The following is a 20120-nucleotide window of genomic DNA, read 5'->3' on the forward strand; positions in this document are numbered from 1 at the left end:
CTTGAGTAGCTCTGTAATAGAAATCTTACCTTGAGATGACAATGAAGCTGAGTATGATTTCTAGCAGGGACAAAATAACCATCAAGTAGTACATTGGTTCATGGAGAGAAGCCTACAGATGACTATTCAGTACTAGCACCATATTGGTCCTAAGGACACCACGAGCAAAGGAATCAGAAGTACGGAGAGCCAGTGTTGCACATCCTGCATCCCAAGGAGACAGATCATCAGAAATTCTGTCACCTGGATTGAGGAGTTTTGAAATGACAATGCCATGGCTGATAAGTAGTTCAGGGCCTAAATAGTAAAGAAGAAAATTACTTATGCTTAGATTGCCATCCCTCAATATCTCTCAAATCACACTTTTTTTCCCTTTCTTTGACCTAACATGAAGGAAGATTTTCCAGTAATGAGAGTTGTCCTACAATGAAAGAGGAGATACTAGGAGATATTGAGTTCTTTATCACTGCAACCAGAGATATTGAATGTCCATTTCAGGAATTCTATAAAAGAATTTCCTGTTTTGGTATTTAGGTGACACAGTGAATTCAACACTGAATCTGGAATTAAAAAGATTTGAGTTCAAATCCAACCACAGATATTTCCTAGTTGTTGGGTCCTGGTAAAATCTTTAATTTGTTAAAGTTACTAATAGTACCTACCTCTAGGGTTATTATGAGAATATAATAAAATAACATTCTTAAAGTATCTTAAAAAGTTTAAAGCAAATATAATTTTATATTTATTATTATTATTATTATGTAATGTTTGGCCTAGAGAACATCTGATTGAGTCCCTTTCTATGTTCTATTATTGAGATTCTATGTTTCTGTTATTCTGTGGAAGCAGTATTTTTCTCTCTCCTTTTCTTCTACCTTTTGCCATCCAAAAGTTAAAAAAAAAGGTCAAAATGGACAGAGAGCAAAGTATCTACTTTTGGTTTCTGGGTTAATTAGTGCATCACCTCCTTTCTGGTTCAGTAAGCATTACTGAACAAAATTACAGCTTTTATGTCCCAACAAAAATAGTCCCCTCCATTCATGAAATGATCCCCAAAGAGTCTAGACCTAAATTAGGGAGCAGATACCAAGGGGAAGGAAGATCAGCTTTTAATGATAGGCATTATTTAGCACTCTATTCAAGACTTTGCAAGGAACTGAAACTCTTTAGCCTCCTCCCATACTAGAGTTCCTTTTCATTGAATTATCTCAGGAGATATCTACTTCAAAATGCATGAGTGGGCATCTACATCTCTTATTAAGCAGTCATCCAGTCTCTTCTTGAAAGACTTTAGTCAGAAGAGAGTCATCACTTTTTGAAATAGTTCTTTTAAGCTACTGGTGAGGTTTTTTAATTAAGACTATTTGCTGGCACCTATTCAAGGAAAAGACCTAGAAAATTCATGGTGAGTAAATTCTAAGGATTTTGGAAACAGCAAAAAATAAAAAATTTCCACTGTCCCCCACTCTCTCTGTAAACCTGTCTTCATATTCAACTTCACTGAGGGATAAGGGATAGTGAGTGATCCAAGCATTATCTGCAGAGCATGAGTTAGAAAGATAGTACAACAAGGATGAAAATTTAGGTAATTGGGATGGGTATGTGGCTCAGTGGATAAAGCACCAGCCCTGGAGTCAGGAATACCTGGGTTCAAATCCAGTCTCAGACACTTAATAATTACCTAGCTATGTGGTCTTGGGCAAGCCACTTAACCCCATTTGCCTTGCAAAAACCTAAAAAAAAAAGTTTAGGTAATAGCTTTCATGGTGAAGATGAAGGAAGGACAATGCATTTAATTCCCACATTCCACCCCTTATATAGATGGGATAGACCAGTAGTATGAGGCTTTGCACAATTTCTGTCACATAGCAATTCCTTAGTAAGTGCTTTCTTTGTTTTTTTTAGGTCAATGGAGTTAAATGACTTGCCCAAGGTCACATAGCTAGTAACTACCAAGTGTCTGAGCCCAAATTTGAATTCAGGTCCTCCTGACTCCAGGGTCAATACTCTATCCACTGTGCCACCTAGCCACCCCTCTTTTCAGAAGGTTTACAGAAGAAAGATAAAAGATCTAATAGCATAGCTTGAAAAGAAATCAAAACATAATTTACCTGTTCTACCTAAACTTCTCTGCTAATCCACAATCTCATATCTCCATTCCTTTCAGACATTTTGATTTCAATATCCAATATAGATCTTAAAATAAAAATGATCAAAATAGAAATTCTTTCCCCCTAAATTCTCCCCACCCCTACTTTCCCTATTGCTTTAGAGGGCATCATCATTCTCCCAATACCTCAAGCTTGGAGTCCCCCCCCAATATAGTTTTGCTGTCTATATCTTCCTATAACACATATAACTTTGCCTTTAAGTATTTTTTTAGGTTTTTGCAAGGCAAATGGGGTTAAGTGGCTTGCCCAAGTCCACACAGCTAGGTAATTATTAAGTATCTGAGACTGGATTTGAACCCAGGTACGCCTGACTCCAGGGCCGGTGCTTTATACACTACGCCACCTAGTCGCCCCCTTTTCAACATTTTTCAAATATGTTCCCTTCTATGCTCTGACACTGCCACTACTCCTCAAGTCCTCATCTCATGCATGACTAATGACAATAACCTGCTGATAGGTCTTCCTAACTTACATCTCTCCCCATTTCAATCCATCAACCGCTAAAGTGATTTTCTTTTCAAAGTGCAAGCCACATCACATCACACCACTCAAATGTCTTCCTGTGGCCTCCAACATCAAAGTCCTTCATAATCACCTTTTCAATCTTCTAATGAACAACTTTAATTAAGTTATACTACTTTCCTGGTTATTTTAGAAACAAGACACTACAACTCTTGGTTCGAGAACTTTTTTTCCTAGTTGTCCCCATGAAGGGGATATTTTCCTCCTCATCTTTATTTGTTGTTTAAATTTTCCACAGAAAAGTTTTCCCAATCTCTCTTAATTCTAGTATTTTCTTCTTTCACCTATTTCCCTTTTACTCCACATATAGTTTGTTCATATTTATTTGCTTATTGTTTCCCTCATTGGATTGTAAGCTCTATGAGTGCAAAAACTAAAGTAAATTACCATAGTAAACTATAATTTGATCAACCCAAGGACTCCAGATTCTGAAAAAAGAATGTCAAAAACCGCTGAGAAATTTGGAAAACAATTTGGCAGAAACTATATAGGTATATAGGTATAGGCCAATATCTTGCACCATATACCAAGATAAGGTGAAAATGGGTACATGATTTAGACATAAACAGGAAATGAATATATTTTTATGTATTGGAGTTTCTTTTTTAACTCATTAGTTTTCTTTTCAAAAAGTTTGAAAATCATTAATTTCTATATTTGAATTTCAGGACAAGTGACTCAATATAGACCTCCTGGAAACATGAGAAGATATTTAAGTGGCAAAGTAACATTCTTTTAAGACCTTTAAAGTTTGTAATCAAACCATTTAAGTGCTTTGGGAGCTTTCAAAGTTTCCAATAGAGTCCTTTCCCACATGCTTAGCCTTTCTTTCCATGTTCTTGATCTCACAGTGCTCTATTGTTTCTAAAGACTTTCCAACTCCTCTGATTCATGTTACTTCCAACTCCAGTTACTTATTTCTTCTGAATGTAATGCCTTGTGCTCAATACATGATCAGTAAAGGTTTGGTGAAGATAAGGGAACTTCTATTCAGTCTTGGAACCATCATGAATGTCCTTCATTTGCCTACCAGGTTTCCTTCTTAAGAACTAGAGTAGAGTCAGGGGAAGGGAACCAGGCTATCACCACCATCAGTACCACTGACCATATGTTGGATTCTACAGCTTTATTAGTATGGAGGGTTAGTCTAAGAATGGTGTAACATGGATGCACAGAGATAGTACTGAAGAAAAGGAGTGCTGCCCTGGCAGTAGTCAAAGCAGTCAGTTGATGTTCATTTAAACCTGAATCTGTGAAACAAGAGAACAAACCCTCCAAGCTTTTGAACAGGCAAACGTTATGAAACTGTTAACCTGAATGGCTAATTATTCCCTTCTCCCTACAATATGGGAATCATTTGGCTGTTGCTTCATAATTGAACCAACAGATTGGACTCATGGATGGTTGCACTGTCAAACACATTATCAATAGCAATCTTAGTCTCAACAATTGGAATTCATGCAAAACTTCAATCAACAGATTATTGCATTCTGCAAGAGAGTGCTACAGAAGCTCTCTGAGGATTTCCACTAGCTGGATCTATATATGAAAGATCAAGATTACATTTAAAAATAGCCTTGTACCCTGGATTCAGCTCCATGTATTCTAGATTGGGAACATAGAGGATATATATATATATATATATATATATATATATATATATACATATATATGTATATATATATATTTAAAATTGGAAACCTTAAAACTGAATGATATTTAGTAATTATTGAAGGAATAACATGCATGGTTAGCTTACAGTCTAACTTTCAGGAATTAAATTGGGAAATTTATAGAGTGCCCACCATAAATTAGAGTCTATAGCAAAGGGGGGGGGCCTGACCCTGGGAAAGGAATATAAATAATAGAATAAATTTGAGGACATAAACTTCTTTGGAAGAAACTCTTTGATCAAAAGAATATGCTACTTGTAACTCAGAATCATCATTCGAAAATGCTAAAGGAACAAATCTTGTGGAGAGGGTTTTATTTTCTGGTCTCAGGCAAAGATTTTTGCCTTTTCAAAAAAATGCTAATAAAGATATGAATTTAAACGGAAAGACTATGTTTTCCCTTGGGAAAGAGAAAGCAATAATTTCTTTGGAGCTGGATTCTGGAATCATCAGGACATCCAATAGAGGTTCCTCTGACAGAGAATACATGTCCATCCAATCATCATTACAACCATAATGACCATGGTTGAAAGATTGTTAAACAGTGACTATAAGCTCAGCAGGGAAAGCAGTGGCATTCCGGGAAGGAATCTGCATCACTGACATGTAAGTGACATGAGTTTCTTCTCCATATAAGAGCTCTTATCAAATATGCTCCTTATTGGAATATTAGTTATTATTTATTATATATCTGCCCATCCACAGGTGTTCTCCATGATGTCCAATCTCCCCACTGATTTGAAGTACATTTGTAAAATAATGTAGTCTTGGTTTTGTGAGAGAAATTTTCCTTGCTTACCATGACATTTAATTAAATGCATTAGTTTACACTTAATTAGGTTTGTGGCTAATGATTAATGAGTAACACATTAGGTGGAAATTTGTGTTCCAGAGGATGCAGGCTTACTAAGTACCTTGAACCAAGTATAGCAGTTCTCCAGGGAACCTTAGAATTATTGAATGCCCACAGATGATATAACAATTTGAAGATGAATTTAATGCTATGAGATAGAGAAATTGTTTCTATATCTACTGGACAATTATGACACCAAATTATATCTAAGTCTCTTTCATAGATCAACAAATTTACTGCTTAACTAAAAAAGAGAAGTCCTGTGGGAGATATTAGTAAAAAAAAAAAAGAGAGATTCATTTAAACCTTTATTTTTTCTTCTGGTATCTTATGCTTGAATTTTGTAAACCTAAATTGAATTGAATTGAACTGAATTCTTACCATCAAAGTACATAGACTGTCATGGAAGCTTCAGAAATTACAGGGAATGTTCAGTATATTCTTGGAGAAGAGATTAAAAAAATATTCTGGTATATTGGGCACTGTGCTCATAGAATTTCCTAAAATGTGCTTATATTTCTGGATGTTATAATTACTTATAATAAATAAAGATAATGGGAGGAAGAGAGAGAAAGTTGTATAATTCTTTAAAACTTTATTTAAGTGAAAGGATATGAAAAATGTATGATTTCTCTAAAAATCTCACTCTTGCAATTTTAAAAAATACACTGGGTCCTTAGCCAGTATCAAACTGTTGATCAATTTCCTTCTATGAACACAAAGAGAAGACAAAAAATCTTTGCCCCTTTCCCCCATGAATTGAAGATTCCCCAGTCATAAATCAATATTGACTTCATACTCAGCTAATTATACAAAATGAAAATTCACTGGTGGTAGTGGGGGGGGGTGAGGAAGGTTTCAATTTATCTTTGTACTTCTAGAACAGTGTTCAGCACACAGTACTTGAGAAATGCTTAGTGTCTAATATTTGAATATGCTATCATTTAAGAAATCTCAGTATAAATTGTGTATAGGTTAGCAAATTACCATACAAAGTGTGTTTACAGAAGTCAGCTTTTTTCCTACCTAAAAATGGGTTTAATTGGAGAATTTTTAACCCTAAATGCCCTTCCCAGGCATTTCTTAATTCAGCATCCCTTATTCCATCAAGTGTCTTTTGCTCTTTGTAATGATCTTTCTTTTCTACTCTTTAGTATTCTTAAGATTTCATCACTGAAGAAACAAGATAGTACTTGTAGTCATGTAATATAACACCAAATCTCAACTGAGTCCTCATTAACATCAATCACTTTTCTCTATGTCTCCCAAACTTTCTCTCATTTATTAAATGTTTTCTAAGTTGAAATAGATTGGTAATGCCACTTTTCTCTAAAGGAAAAGCAAAGGATTTCAATGGAGATGAAAATTGAAAGCGCTGACCCCTCATATCACCCCCTATAGTTTTAAACTTGTTTTTTGATCTATTTAGATCTGTTTGATCTATTTAGATTTTTTTCAGTTTTCTGCCTGCCAGTTTCCCCAAATATCAATGAATATTATTATTATATATAAACTCTGCTCAATACTGGTGACTGAGAATGGAGAGGGTTTATGGCAGGTGAGGATACAGTTTGACAAAAATGATAAAAGTCTGAATGGAACTGGAATAGAAGAGCTACAATGAGATGAGAATAGGGGATTAGAGTGTACAGAACTTTAGCCTAGTTCTTCACTTTTGATTCTTCAGCAATTTCTAGATTTTCCAAGGCAATGGGGTTAAGTGTCTTGCCCAAGGCCACACAGCTAGGTAATTATTAAGTGTCTGAGGCCAGATTTGAACTCAGGTACTCCTGACTCCAAGGCTAGTATTCCATCTACTATGCCACCTAGCCGCCCCTTTTTTCTCCTATTTTAATAAGTTTATTAAAGGCCAATAATTTTGGTCTATTGTCATGACGGGTTCAAATATATAAAACTTTATGTCTCAGGACATGAGTTCCTATTACAGTAGTGCAAATACTTATTGCTTATCATTTACTGATCAGTGCCAGATCAATGAGTTAAACATAGTGTCTTTTACATAAACTTACTGAGTCTATAAACTGAGAAGTATATACAATATTATTAACTTTCATTGCTGTTTCTCTCTGATATTAATATTTTGCAAACATAATTTCTGTAAAAGCTTCATAGCAAACATAAACTGCAGAGATATAGGTAATCACAGTAAAATTAAATCCAATTTAAATGGGAGTAATTCTTCAACAACCAAAACTTAAATAACAAATATTTTACAGTAATCAAAAATGTTTTGTGAGACTGAATCACATTGTATTTCACAAAATGTTTTATGAAAACTTCTTCATAAACAACAATTTCATAAAACATTTTGTGAAATACAATCATGCAGACCAAGGCAACATGGTTCTGCCACAAGCCCCAGTCAGAGAGGTCAATGTCTTGGTTCCTCAAAAAGTCTTCTTCAGAGCATATTGCATATTCACAGGTACTGTTGGGAGTTGTTGTGTTGCTATTGTGACAAAAGTTTTGGCCCATAAAATCATTATGTTGCAGAACTGTATAACCATATTGGGGATTGCTGAAATATTGTACCCATGAAAGCCAGGGCTCAACAGTTTGGAGACTGACCAACAACTCTGCAAATATCATTATGAAAACAAATGAGATAGTCATTAAGATATTGGCCACAGACACCACACTCTGACCTGTAGCAATAGCCAGAGCCATAGAACTGGCAGTATAGGCAACCATCATCAAGGTGAACATCATGATGAAGAAGGCCCCTGCCATCAGTTTCAGTCCTAACATAAAATAAGTTATGCAAGTGAATATGATGCTGGGCAATACTCTCATGGGTAGCAAATCAGATAACACTTTCGCAAACAAATATGAAGACACTCTATAATATCCACTGACATGCTCATGTATAAAAAGCTTTTCTTCCACAACCAAAAGCTCCACTGCAGAGATGCTGCTGAAACACTGATTTGTTGGTCAGGAAAAATAGCACCCCAGTTCCGTTCTGAATTCCAGTAGGATCATTTTTATCCCATAGAAAATGGCAGCAATGACCAATCCAAGGAAAGCTGTGATGATTACCTTGCAAGATACACCATACAAGGTATGAGTACTTCACTCCTAAGTGTGAAGCACCCTTCAGCAATTTCAAGATGCCATTCTTGATCTCCTGAGTGCAAACTCCATAGACATTGGGGTTGAGGGCTGGTGGGATGAGGTGATGCAGGACATTCAGAAGGATGGGCACTTCAGCAGACACCTTCTTGTCAGTTTTATTGGTAAAGACGACAACCAGCAAAATAGTAGAAGAATAGGATGAGGATCATATGGGAACTACAAGTACTTAGAGCCTTTGTGGCTGCTCCCTCAGACTGTAATGTCAACACAGCCCTCAAGATGAAGCAGTAAGAAAGAAAAATGAGTACCAAGTCAGAGCCCATCAGGCACAAAGCACTCACAAATTGGTAGTTTGTTAAGATGGATATCCCCACAGGAGAGTCAAGCCACTGAGATACTGGTGCAGATGCAATTTTCTATTATATTTCCTGCCCAGTAATTCAGTTGGGCAGCCAAGATTGGAGTAGGTAATGTGAAAGATAATCAATATGGCAGCCTTGACTACAAACTGTTCAGTGATGATGGATGGATAGTGCAGGGGATGACAGATAGCAACATAGCGATCATAAACCATGCTCAGAAAGGTGGATGACTCCATCGGCAGTAAAGTATTCATGAGAAACATCTGTAGGAAGCATCCTGTGAAGCTTATGGTCTTCATGTTGAACCAGAAGATGAGCAGCACCTATCAGAAGTATCATCCTCAAATACTGTTCTTAAAATTTGACACCAACCACAGGTCAGGAAGTCATAAGAGCTTTCTCTTGTTCATTAGATTAATCCAACATTACACCTAAATACTATCTAATTTTACCTCACTTCTTTCCTTACTATGTTTCCTTAAACCCCTGCCCCCAGGTCCAGTCTTCTCTTTCTCCCTTTCATTTGACTTGCTAATTTCCATCCCTCTGATTTTAGTCTTTGTCCCTCTCTTATTCCCTCCCCTCTTCTCTTCCTATCTATATCCATCACTCCTTTCAAAACTCATCTCCCAACTTATCTCTGAGAAATTTTCCTTATCAGAACACCTTCATAACCCGATACCTTCTTGTCTTTGTGACCTTCGTTTGAGCCATATTCATGGTATCATAATGTTGGAGCCTGCAAGAAAGATTCAAATTTATCTAATCCAACCCCAATATTTTACCACTGAAAAAACTGGTATTATTAGAAGGATTAGAGTATTATGAGAGGTAACATGATAGAGTGGATAGAGATCTGACCTCAAAATCCAACAGACCTGGTTCCAAATCCCATCTCTGACACCTATGGATTTTATGACTTTATTTCAACCTCTAAGTGCTCTAGAAAATTTCTGTGATAATTTATTGTTTATTGTTTATTATTTATTATTACATAAACTTTCTGTAATAATAATTCTGTAATAATAATTACTGTGAAGCTGCTGTAAATATTTGATCTTAGGTGAAAAATTTTCAAATAAAATGCTTTCTTCTATGCTATCACAACATACACACATATGTGTGTGTATATACTATAGCATATATACATATACTTTACTATATTCTTAACATTATTATTAATAGTATAATTATTAATAGTATAATAATATCCATCAATTTGCTGATATTACTTTTCTATATCCCTCTCTTAGGAAAATTAAAGTGGGAAATGACTTGGGGGGGGGTAAGAAATGAAATGAAGATACAATAGATGCTTTTCAACATTGGAATGGCTTTTCCCAAGGAAAGAGGCTTTTCCTTGGACAAAGAGGGCAGAAAGAGAAGTAATAGCAAGGTTTAAAAGAGGAAAATTTCAAGTTGTAAGGGGAAAAGATTTTGGAAATGAGAGATATATCAAAGTGTAAAGGATTACTTTGGAGTTGGGGTGGTGGCTTTTACATTACTGGATGTGTTCACAAGCAAAGAGAGAATGACCATTTATCAAGCATGCCAGAAAGAAGATTTTTTTCATATGCAATAGGGAAATATTTTTCAATTTTGGAAAATTAAAATTACAAATAAATACTGAAACATTTTCAATATTTCACGAACAAAGGACTACATAACCACTGAGGTACCTCAAAATTCAGAATCTTAAAGTCTCATTTTATTTTTCAACTTTCTTAAGATAATATTTTTGTTTCGGATGCAATTCTTTATCAGCATAAGGATCCATAAGCAATGGGTCATTTGATTTATCAGATGAGGATTAAACATTTTTCCTGGTTCTCACAACCTCTAGTATTTCTTCATAACAGAAATTGTTCACTAAAGATGAAGAAACTTTAACTGCCTCAATTTTTCTAAGACAGGGGTGGTAAATATACTTGTAACATTCTTTAGTGAAGTTCACACTAAATTAAAATGCAATTCATAAATATTTCACAAAATAATTTCAAATACTATAAACATAAAAATATATGACTTTCTAAGGCATTTAGGGACAATTATGTGTGGTTCAGTGGTCACTCTTTACTATCTGAGTTTGCCAAAATTGATATAAGACATCCAGAAAACAGAAGATATCTTTAAAAATACAAGAAATACTATATAATTTGTTATATTTATTTTCTCTATTTTGTTTTTTAAAACTATTATCCTTTTTGCATCATTTCACATCATATTTTTCCCTTCTTATTGGTAGGGTGGGAGTGGGAGTGGAAGGGAGAGAATCAGGAAGTCAAAGTTTTTAAATGATAAAAAAAGAATGGTTATTATAAAAAATTAAAATTAAAAATAAAAATACTATTTCTTATATGGCATGACTGTTAGGAAAAGGGAAAGGAATAATAATTAAAACTATAATTTTATTAAAAACAAGACATCAAGAATCTTATTTTAAGAAATAAGCAATGATGACAAAAGTATTTGGACTTGGGAATAATGTAAAAAGTTAAACTTAGAAATTATGTTGAGCTGATGTCTTTGGGACTAATGGTGACCTTGTAAATGAATACATTTAATCCTGACAGACTGACCCTTGAAATACTAGTCAACCTATCAGTGTTGGAATTGCAGAGGATGGTGACTGAGTAGACTTGGAGATTTTGGTAATATTGCAGGATTTTGATTCCTATAGTGACAAATGGCTTTGGGGATGACAGTGAATAAGTGAATAAAACCAGATATGTCAATAAAATAGTGATCTGAAGAGCAGTTGGCAAATCAAAGGTTTTACCTTAGGTATGACAGTTAGGCAGAGGATGACATCCAAGAAGGAGAGGATGGTCAACAGGTAATACATGGGCTCATGCAGAGAAACCTTTCACTGGATGACCAGCAATAAAACCACTTTGGCTCCCAAGGCCAGCACCAATAAAGGAGTCAGTGGTACTGATAGCCAGTGCTGTGTCTCCTGCATCCCAGGGAAACAGACTAAACAAAACTCAGTAACCTGGGTTGAAGGTCTGTTGACTGTCAAAACCATGGCTGGTGGATGGGCTGGGACCTGGCTGAAAGAGAAAGGTAAAGAATTCAGTCTTTGGCTTCCTTGGCAACTAAGAGAAGCAAGACAATAGATAGAGCCCTGGACCTGGAGTCAGGAGGATCTGAGTTTAAAACCAAATTCAGGCATTTATGGGCAATGTGACCCTGGGAAAATCACTCAACCTTTGTTTTCCTCAGTTTCCACAATTGATAAATGGGGTTAATAACCTCACAGTGTTCATGAAGATTAAACGAGATAATATCTGTTATGTGCTTAGTGTAGTGTCTAACATATAATAGCAGTTAAATAAATGTTTATTCCCCTTCTCCTCTTGCTACCTCTTGAATATAAACAGGCACATAAATCTTATTTCTTCTTTCTTTTATTCAGCTCAGCATAAGGAAAAACTAACAATTAGAGTTATAATACAAAGCAATGCACTGCCTCAAGCAAGTTCTCCATTACTAAGGCTCTTCAAGCAGAATCTGGATAATTTGTCAGAGATGCTTCAGAGGGATTGCCTATTTAGGTAGAAATTCAATGAGCAGATTCTATGATTCTCTGGAGATTCCTATACCTCTTTTCTTGCTCCTCTTCTTTCATCTTCCTCACAATATTATTGAAAATCTATAGGGGAAAAACAGATGAGGTTTCTGGATAGTCAAGGGTTTGAAATATTCAAAGCTAAAAATCAGAATATGGGGAGATATTGGGGAGATATAATCAGGCAAATAGGATAAGATATTGAGGAGAAATAATCAGATAGATAGCAGGAGAACCAAAAGAGAGATGTATCATGAAATCAATCAAGGAGGAATGATGATCCAGAAGGAGAGAAGTAGCATATCTTGTCAAAGGCTGCTGAAGGTAAAAAAGGATAAGAACTGAGAAGTCACCTTTGAATTTGATAATCACTACAGGAGATTGGCCTCTGGTGAAAGCAGCTTTTGCTTTCTTGAGGGATGAGTTCAGAAATCAGATTAACACAGATTAATGAAAGGCAAGTAATGATCACAGGTTAAAAAATGTAATACCGAAAGAGTATAATGAGACCTGCCCAGCATCATATCCAATGCTTTCATGCCCTCTCTCTCTAGTGTCTCTGAGACCTTTTCCAGTTATCCCATATTATCCTATTTGAAGATTGGTATTATGTGTTCAATTAATTCTTTACAAAGGGGCAAGAGAGTTATCTGGATAAGCAGTTTAGTGAATTCAGACCTAGAAATATTGTTCAATCAGTGCTAGTGCTACTTACTAGCCTCCCTATTCCCACATAGTGTTCTATATCCCCTTTCTGTTGTCTAGTGCCTCCTAGTCTTTGCTCCTCCCCATCCAAATTTCTCTCAGATTCACATGCTCTTTAAGGGATGAAGGACTTATGATGTACCAAGCATGTCTTATGTAAATTAAGCAGACATTTTATAGGAGATGAACTGGAACAGGACGTTCATTGCATCTGTGAACTTGAATGGGGGAAAAAAAATCACATTCACTTTGTTCAGGTCTGACAAAAATGTAGCATTCCCTTCATTAATTTAAAATATTCTGAGAAGACTTCTAATGATTTCATCAGACTGTCCAATGCATCCATGACACAGAAAAAGACTAAGAATACATGAATTTGAGGGAAGTTGCTTCAAGGATGGACTTTTTAGATAAGACTTTTTGACTGGAAGAGGGAGGAGGAATAAAGCATCTCATTCCCATTCCACTTTTCCCAACACTTTCTGGAATCACAGCATAGGGACAAGTATGAAGTCAATCCTTTCTTTATTTTTCTTCATATTCTCAGATTCTGCCAATCATTTTTTGCAAGGTTTTCAGTTTTACAATTTTTCTCCTTCCCTCTCTTCCCTCCTCTCCTCCCTCTCTTCCCTCCCACCTTCCCCCAATAGAAGGTAATCTGAAATATGGCTTTTACATTTGCATCCTTGATAAACATAGATCAGAAGAGAAGAATCAGATAGATAAGGAAGAAAGCAAAATTACATAATATTAAAGACAACTTTTAAAAGTTGAAGATGATAATCCTTGGTCTTCATTTAAACCCCACAGTTCCTTCTCTAGATACAGATAGATATTCTCCATCACAAATCCCCTGAAATTGTCCTTTTGCACTTATGGAATGAGCAAATAATCATAATATATATATATGTATATATATATATATATATATATATATATATATATTGCTCTCCAGAAAGGTTGGATCAGTTCACAACTCCACCAATAATGCATTAATGCCCCAGATTTCCCACACCCCCTTCCAATACTGATCATTATCCTTTCTGGTCATATTGACTGATTTGAGAGGTGTGAGGTGGTACCTCAGAGATGGTTTAATTTACATTTCTCTGATTAGTGATTTAGAGCAATTTTTCATATAACTATAGATAGCTTTGATTTCTTCATCTGAGAACTGTAATCAGCTCTTTTTAAGAGAAGGAAAAAGGGAAAGAATTATACATATCAAAGTTTAAGCAATAAGTGAGTTTCTGGGTTGGGACTAGAAAAATCTGGAGAGGGATGAAAGTAAAGAGAAGAAAGATTGGAAACTGCTACTTTCCTTACCTCCTGTTCAGATTCCAGTCCCTCAGTATTTCCTGATGAAGTCTGTTCATTAGTGGAATAGTTCTCTGAGAATTCCTTATACAAGGACATGCAGAGTGGGTTCCTTTATTTATAGATACTTCACCTCAATAAGAAAATGATGATAATTTTTGAACTTGTCAAAGATTTTTTTTTTCTCAATTGGTCCCACTCATTAGGTTAAAATGGTGTCTATTACTTGAGTGATATTTATTTCATATACCATAAGACAATGCCCTCCCTTTAAAACACACACAGAGGGGCAGCTAGGTGGCACAGTGGATGGAGCACTGGCCCTGGAGTCAGGAGTACCTAAATTCAAATCCAGCCTCAGACACTTAATAAGTACCTAGCTGTGTGGCCTTGGGCAAGCCACTTAACCCCATTGCCTTGCAAAAACCTAAAAAACAAACAAATAAAATACATAGAGAGAGAGAGAGAGCTAGAGAGAGTGAGAGTGAGAGAGCTAGAGAGAGCGAGAATGAGAGAGAGAGAGAGAGAGAGAGAGAGAGAGAGAGAGAGCAATTCCCTGCTGTGGACATACAAAGCATGTTTCCTATCTACAAAGACGCCCCAACCAGTTACTGGACAATGATCACTTCAGTATACACTATAGAACTTGGCCTTTCAGGGTTCCACTTAACAAATGGGACATTATCTGCAGATACATTTAATTTTAAGTCAGGAGCACCATTTAGAGCTCAACCAACTGATTCAAATTTTTTAAAATTAAATTTAAAAGGAGTTATAGTCTTTAAATTCTATCCTGAAGTTCTAATTTCTAGATTTTTTTTGTTGCATTGACAATGCCTAGATTCTTTTTTAAAGTTCTTCCTTTGTAAAAAAATAAGAATAAAAATAATCAAAATGTGAGATAATAATCACCACACAAATAATAATGTTTAGAGATTTATTCAAAATACTTTCCCACAATATCAGAAAAGGAGAAGAGTCGGGAGAACAATTCATTAGATAATAGCAACGTAAAATGAACAATTTTGAAATCCATAAGAATGCTGATCAATACAATGATCAACTATGATTGCTGGGGACTGATGAATAAAATTACCACCTGTCTCCTGATAGAAAAGCTATAGACATAATATGCAAAATAAAATGCATTTTGGGACATTGCCAAATTGGACATTTATTTTTCCTGACTGTAAATATTTGAAAATAGTTTGGTGGGGTTTTTTTTGTCTATTTGTTCTTTCAGGGAAGGAGTCTGTAGGGGAAGATAGAAAATAAATATTATGTAATATTAAAAATTTAATTTAAAAATATTTTAAATACCTTCTCTTACATTACCTTACCTGATCCCTGTAACAGTTCTATGAGGGATATAGATCTGGAATAACGACCTCCATTATGCAAAAGATGAAAACCAAAGAGGCTACAGGCTTCCAAATTGTTGAAAAAAATCAGAACTTGATTTCGGATGTCCTGTTTCTCATTCTAGGATCTTTTCCTTAAATCATGATATTTCTTGAAGTCTAAAAGTCTTATCATCTCACTCTTTATCTTTCTTCAAAAGGTTGTTTATGGGTCATATAGGTGGTTTTCATTTTATTAAACTGAGACATAACTACTTCAGTATGTCCAAACACTAAAACACTCTATCAGAGATAGTTTGGCTGATGCTTCAGGGAAATTTCTAACCTTAAGCATATGGGCAAAAACTAAGACTTTTTTTTTTAGTTTTTGCAAGGCAATGGGGTTAAGTGGCTTGCCCAAAGTCACACAGCTAGGTAATTATTAACTGTCTGAGGCTGGATTTGAATTCAGGTACTCCTGACTCCAGAACCAGTGCTCTATCCACTGCACCACCTAGCTGCCCCTAAAATCTAAGACATTCTTATCATTTGCCCTTGCCTCCCTGTTACTCATTGACATCCCAGATTTGATCCCTCTCCCATCTAGTCTACCAGCATTGTACACATAATATTTGCAAAGCAACATTATTATAGACTTTTTAAATATGTAGCCAATGCCAGAAACCATAGTAATAATAATATTTTATTATACTATCCATTGATGAAATTATTATCAGTCTCTATGAATTGTAGAGGTGAAGGGCACATGAATCATATTCCTGAAGAAGGGATCATTCTTGGTAACAGATAAGGTGAACTGACACCATTGTTAGCCCAAGTTCCATCTGAAATTCCCACAATACTAGACAAGTAAATACACATACACACACACACACACACACACACACACACACAAACATACACGTACTCACATACAGATACATACACATATACACACTGACCGAAATGATGTCTTCGTCAACTCCAACTTTTCATCTACTCCTTAGGCTCTGACTGGTGGGTGGGGTTGTACAGAGCCCTTTTTGAAACTAAATTTGCCTCTCTTGAGAATATTAGGAAGCAGTATCATTTGGGATATCCCCAGGGGCTTCTAGTTCCCTAATATATACCCAAATTGTTTCCCTTTTATGAGGAAGCTAAGGATTCAAATAAGATAAAACAAAGGAAACAAGAACTGAAGGATTTAGAATTCCCTCTGAAGCATGTAACAATCACTGAATTTCAGGTAGATATTTTTTTCCTAAAAGAAACAAGATTATGGTACATGTGTTCATGTTTCTCTTCTAGAGCAGAAAAATGTTCATAGAGATTAACACAAGTAGACTACACTTATGGCAATTGATACCATTGAACATAACTTAATTTAAAAATCACTTATTAAATACCTACTATGTGACAGATGTTGTGTTGGGTACTAGGAATGCAATATGTGTGTGATTTTTTTTTTATATGAAGAATTTCAGAAGCAGGCTTGATAATCATCCACTAACTCCTGTGACTGTACTTTCTTTAGCCAGGTCTCTGATTTTTTTCCATTGAATTCACATTAAATAATTACAAACAGAAAAGAAAATCTGAAGTCCTAACTGGTAAACAACTTTTATATATGAACCTGTATACTTCTCAGAAACACACATATTTTAAATCCATTACATGTTTGTTACTTTTTAATGAACATTCTCCAAATTCATGAGATTTGAACATGCTAAATATGTTGGAATATGCAGAATTCATGGGGAGTACACTTCAACATATGTCATAAGTACTTAATTGTGATGTCAGGTCAATTAAAAGAATGTCAAGTCACTGATGTATCACTGACAGAACAATCAATCAGTGAATGTTAGGGGCCTATTCTGTCACTACAAAGACAAAAGTGAGAAAAAGTAATGATCCTAATTCTAATATGATAGACAGCATGTCCATACAGCAATATATACATATAATATATTCAAAATGAAAATGATATTTTGGAGAGGATAGACTGCATTGATAACTGGGGAAATCAGGAAAGGTTTCATGAGGAAGAAAACTGAGCTGATGCTTGAAGGAAACTAAGGACTCTAATACAACAAAGGAAAAAAAATGAACATTCCAGGAATAAATGCCAAATACTGAAAAGGTATTAATTATATGTGAGGATCCAGAGGACTGTATTTTTGTGGTGAAGGGAACTGAATAGTTCAATGAAATATAAGTTATTCAATGTAGGGTAACCTAAGATAGACAAGTCCTATTGAGAGTTCTGACAAAAGTAGTACACTAAAGAAGGAAATGGTATACCACTCCAGTATCTTTGCTGAGAAAACCCCATAGAAAATAGCAAAATAATAAAAGTGATGACATCAGATGAGCTCCTTGGGTCAGAAGATGTTCAATATGCTACTGGGAAAGAATAGAGGTTAACTACAAACAGTTCAAATATTAAGAAAGCAGCTGAGCCAAAGCATAAATGAAGTTCATCTGTGGAATCATCGGTGGACCAAAGGAAGGTTTAATTCTGTAAACATCAGTATTGTAAAGGAACATGGATTGTACAGTCTTTAAACAAAGGAAAGCCACAGGTGTCAAACAGGAGATGGAAGGAATAAATATTAACATCTTATATCAGTAAACTTATGCAAATGGGAATTGGTGAATTTCTGGTGGTTTCTAGATATGCATCACTATAGGAATTAATCCTAGAAGAAATTAAGTAATTCTGAAAAGCTATACTACAATATTACTTCAAAAAATGACAGAATAATATGTTTGAATCCAAGTCAAGCTGTTCAATATTACCGTAATGCTCCAACCACTAATGCCAAAGACATAAAAATTGTTAAGTTCCATGAATACTTAATAAACCTTTAAGAAACAACCCACCAAAAAAAAGTTGTCATATTCATCACAGGAGATTGGACTTCTAAAGTAAAAAAATCGAAAGATAATTGGAGCAGAGCTAAGATGGTGCAGAGAAACTAGAAAGCTTCCAGAGTCTTTCCAAAAACAAAAAAAAAAAATCTTTAAATGACCTTTTAAAAAGATCTTAAGGTGATAGGGCCTACAAAAAGGCAGAGTAAAACATTTCAGCTCAAAATATCTTGGAAGAACTTCAGAAAATGTCTGTCTCATGTGGTTACAAGGGGAGTGCAGTGCAACATAGATGGGAAGATTTTAACCACAGCTCAGCCAACTAAAATATATGGATTTCTGTTTAGCAGAGCAGCAGTATAGTATGTCAGTAGTGAGAGCCCTAGTCCCAGAAAGCAACCCAAACTTTTTAAAGCAGAATACTGGTGCAATAAGCAGGGCTGGATTGAACTACCCCATCACAGGGGGTAAGACATGAGTATCTGCAAGGCCAGTGAACAATGTCAAAGACAAAAATATTGGGACTGTATATCCCGTGCCCCAGGAGCAGAGTACAACTTTCAAAATGAGCAAAAACAACAAAAACCATAGAAACCTAACCATAGAAAACTAATAAGTTGACAGGGAATAACAAAACACCATTTCTGAAAAGAAAAACAATGAGAAAATGCCTATGTGTGAAACCTCAAAGGGGATTATGAAATAGTCTCAAATTCAAAAATTCTTAGAATGGCTCAGAAAGGCTTTAAAAAATAGAAGAGAAAAAAATGAAAAATAAATGAGTCATACAGGCTAATCATGAAAAATTAACTGAAGAAAATTATATCATGAAAATAAAGTCAGTCAAGTGGAAAAAGAAAACAATTCCTTTAAAATCAAAATTGACCAATTGGAAAAGGAAAACAATGCCTTTAAAAGTAAAATTAACAAACTAGAAAGGGAAAGTAAAAAACTAACTTATGTAAATAAATTCTTAAAAACTAGAACTGGACAAGTGAAAGTAAGAACTCTGAGGCATCAAGAATTTATGAAACAAAACTGAAAGACTAGAAAAATAGAAGAAAATGTTAAGTGCTTCTTAGTAAAAATTACCAACCTGGAAGACAGATCCAGGAATAATAGTCTATGAATTACTGGTCTACTGAAAGCCATGATTAAAAAAAAAAAAACCTCAACAATATCTTTCTGGAAATTATCATGGAAAATTGCCCTAATGTCCTAGAATAAGAAGATTTAATAGTCCTTGAAAGAATCCATCGGAAATTTCCAGAAGGAGATCTCAAAATAAAACTCCAAGAAATGTTGGAGTTAAATTTCAGAATTCTCAGATGAAGGAGAAAATTTGACAAGCAATTCAAATACCAGGGAACAACAATCAGAATTGGGCAGAATGTTATCAGCTTCAACACTAAAGGATAAGAAGACCTAGAATATTATATTCCAGAGGGCAAAGGAAGTTGGATTACAACCAAGAATCCATTACCCTGAAAAATTCAGCTTTAAGAGAAAAAAAATTGATTTTCAACAAAATAGACTTCCAAACTTACCCAATAAAAAAAAATTAGAAGTGAACAGAAAATTTGATTTTTGAAAGACAAGACTCAAGAGATATGCAAGAAGGTAATTGGGAAAAAAT

At 35.1% G+C, this 20120-nt stretch overlaps 1 pseudogene; it reads right to left on the minus strand.

Annotated features, from left to right (window-relative positions):
• Nucleotides 1–112: 112 nt before the first annotated feature.
• On the minus strand, nt 113–11705 carry LOC141508000 (olfactory receptor 56A4-like; annotated as a pseudogene).
• Between the last annotated feature and the right edge of the window lie 8415 nt (nt 11706–20120).

The sequence above is a fragment of the Macrotis lagotis genome, chromosome 1 (assembly GCF_037893015.1).
Source record: "Macrotis lagotis isolate mMagLag1 chromosome 1, bilby.v1.9.chrom.fasta, whole genome shotgun sequence".
NCBI classification, from domain to species: Eukaryota; Metazoa; Chordata; class Mammalia; order Peramelemorphia; family Peramelidae; genus Macrotis; species Macrotis lagotis.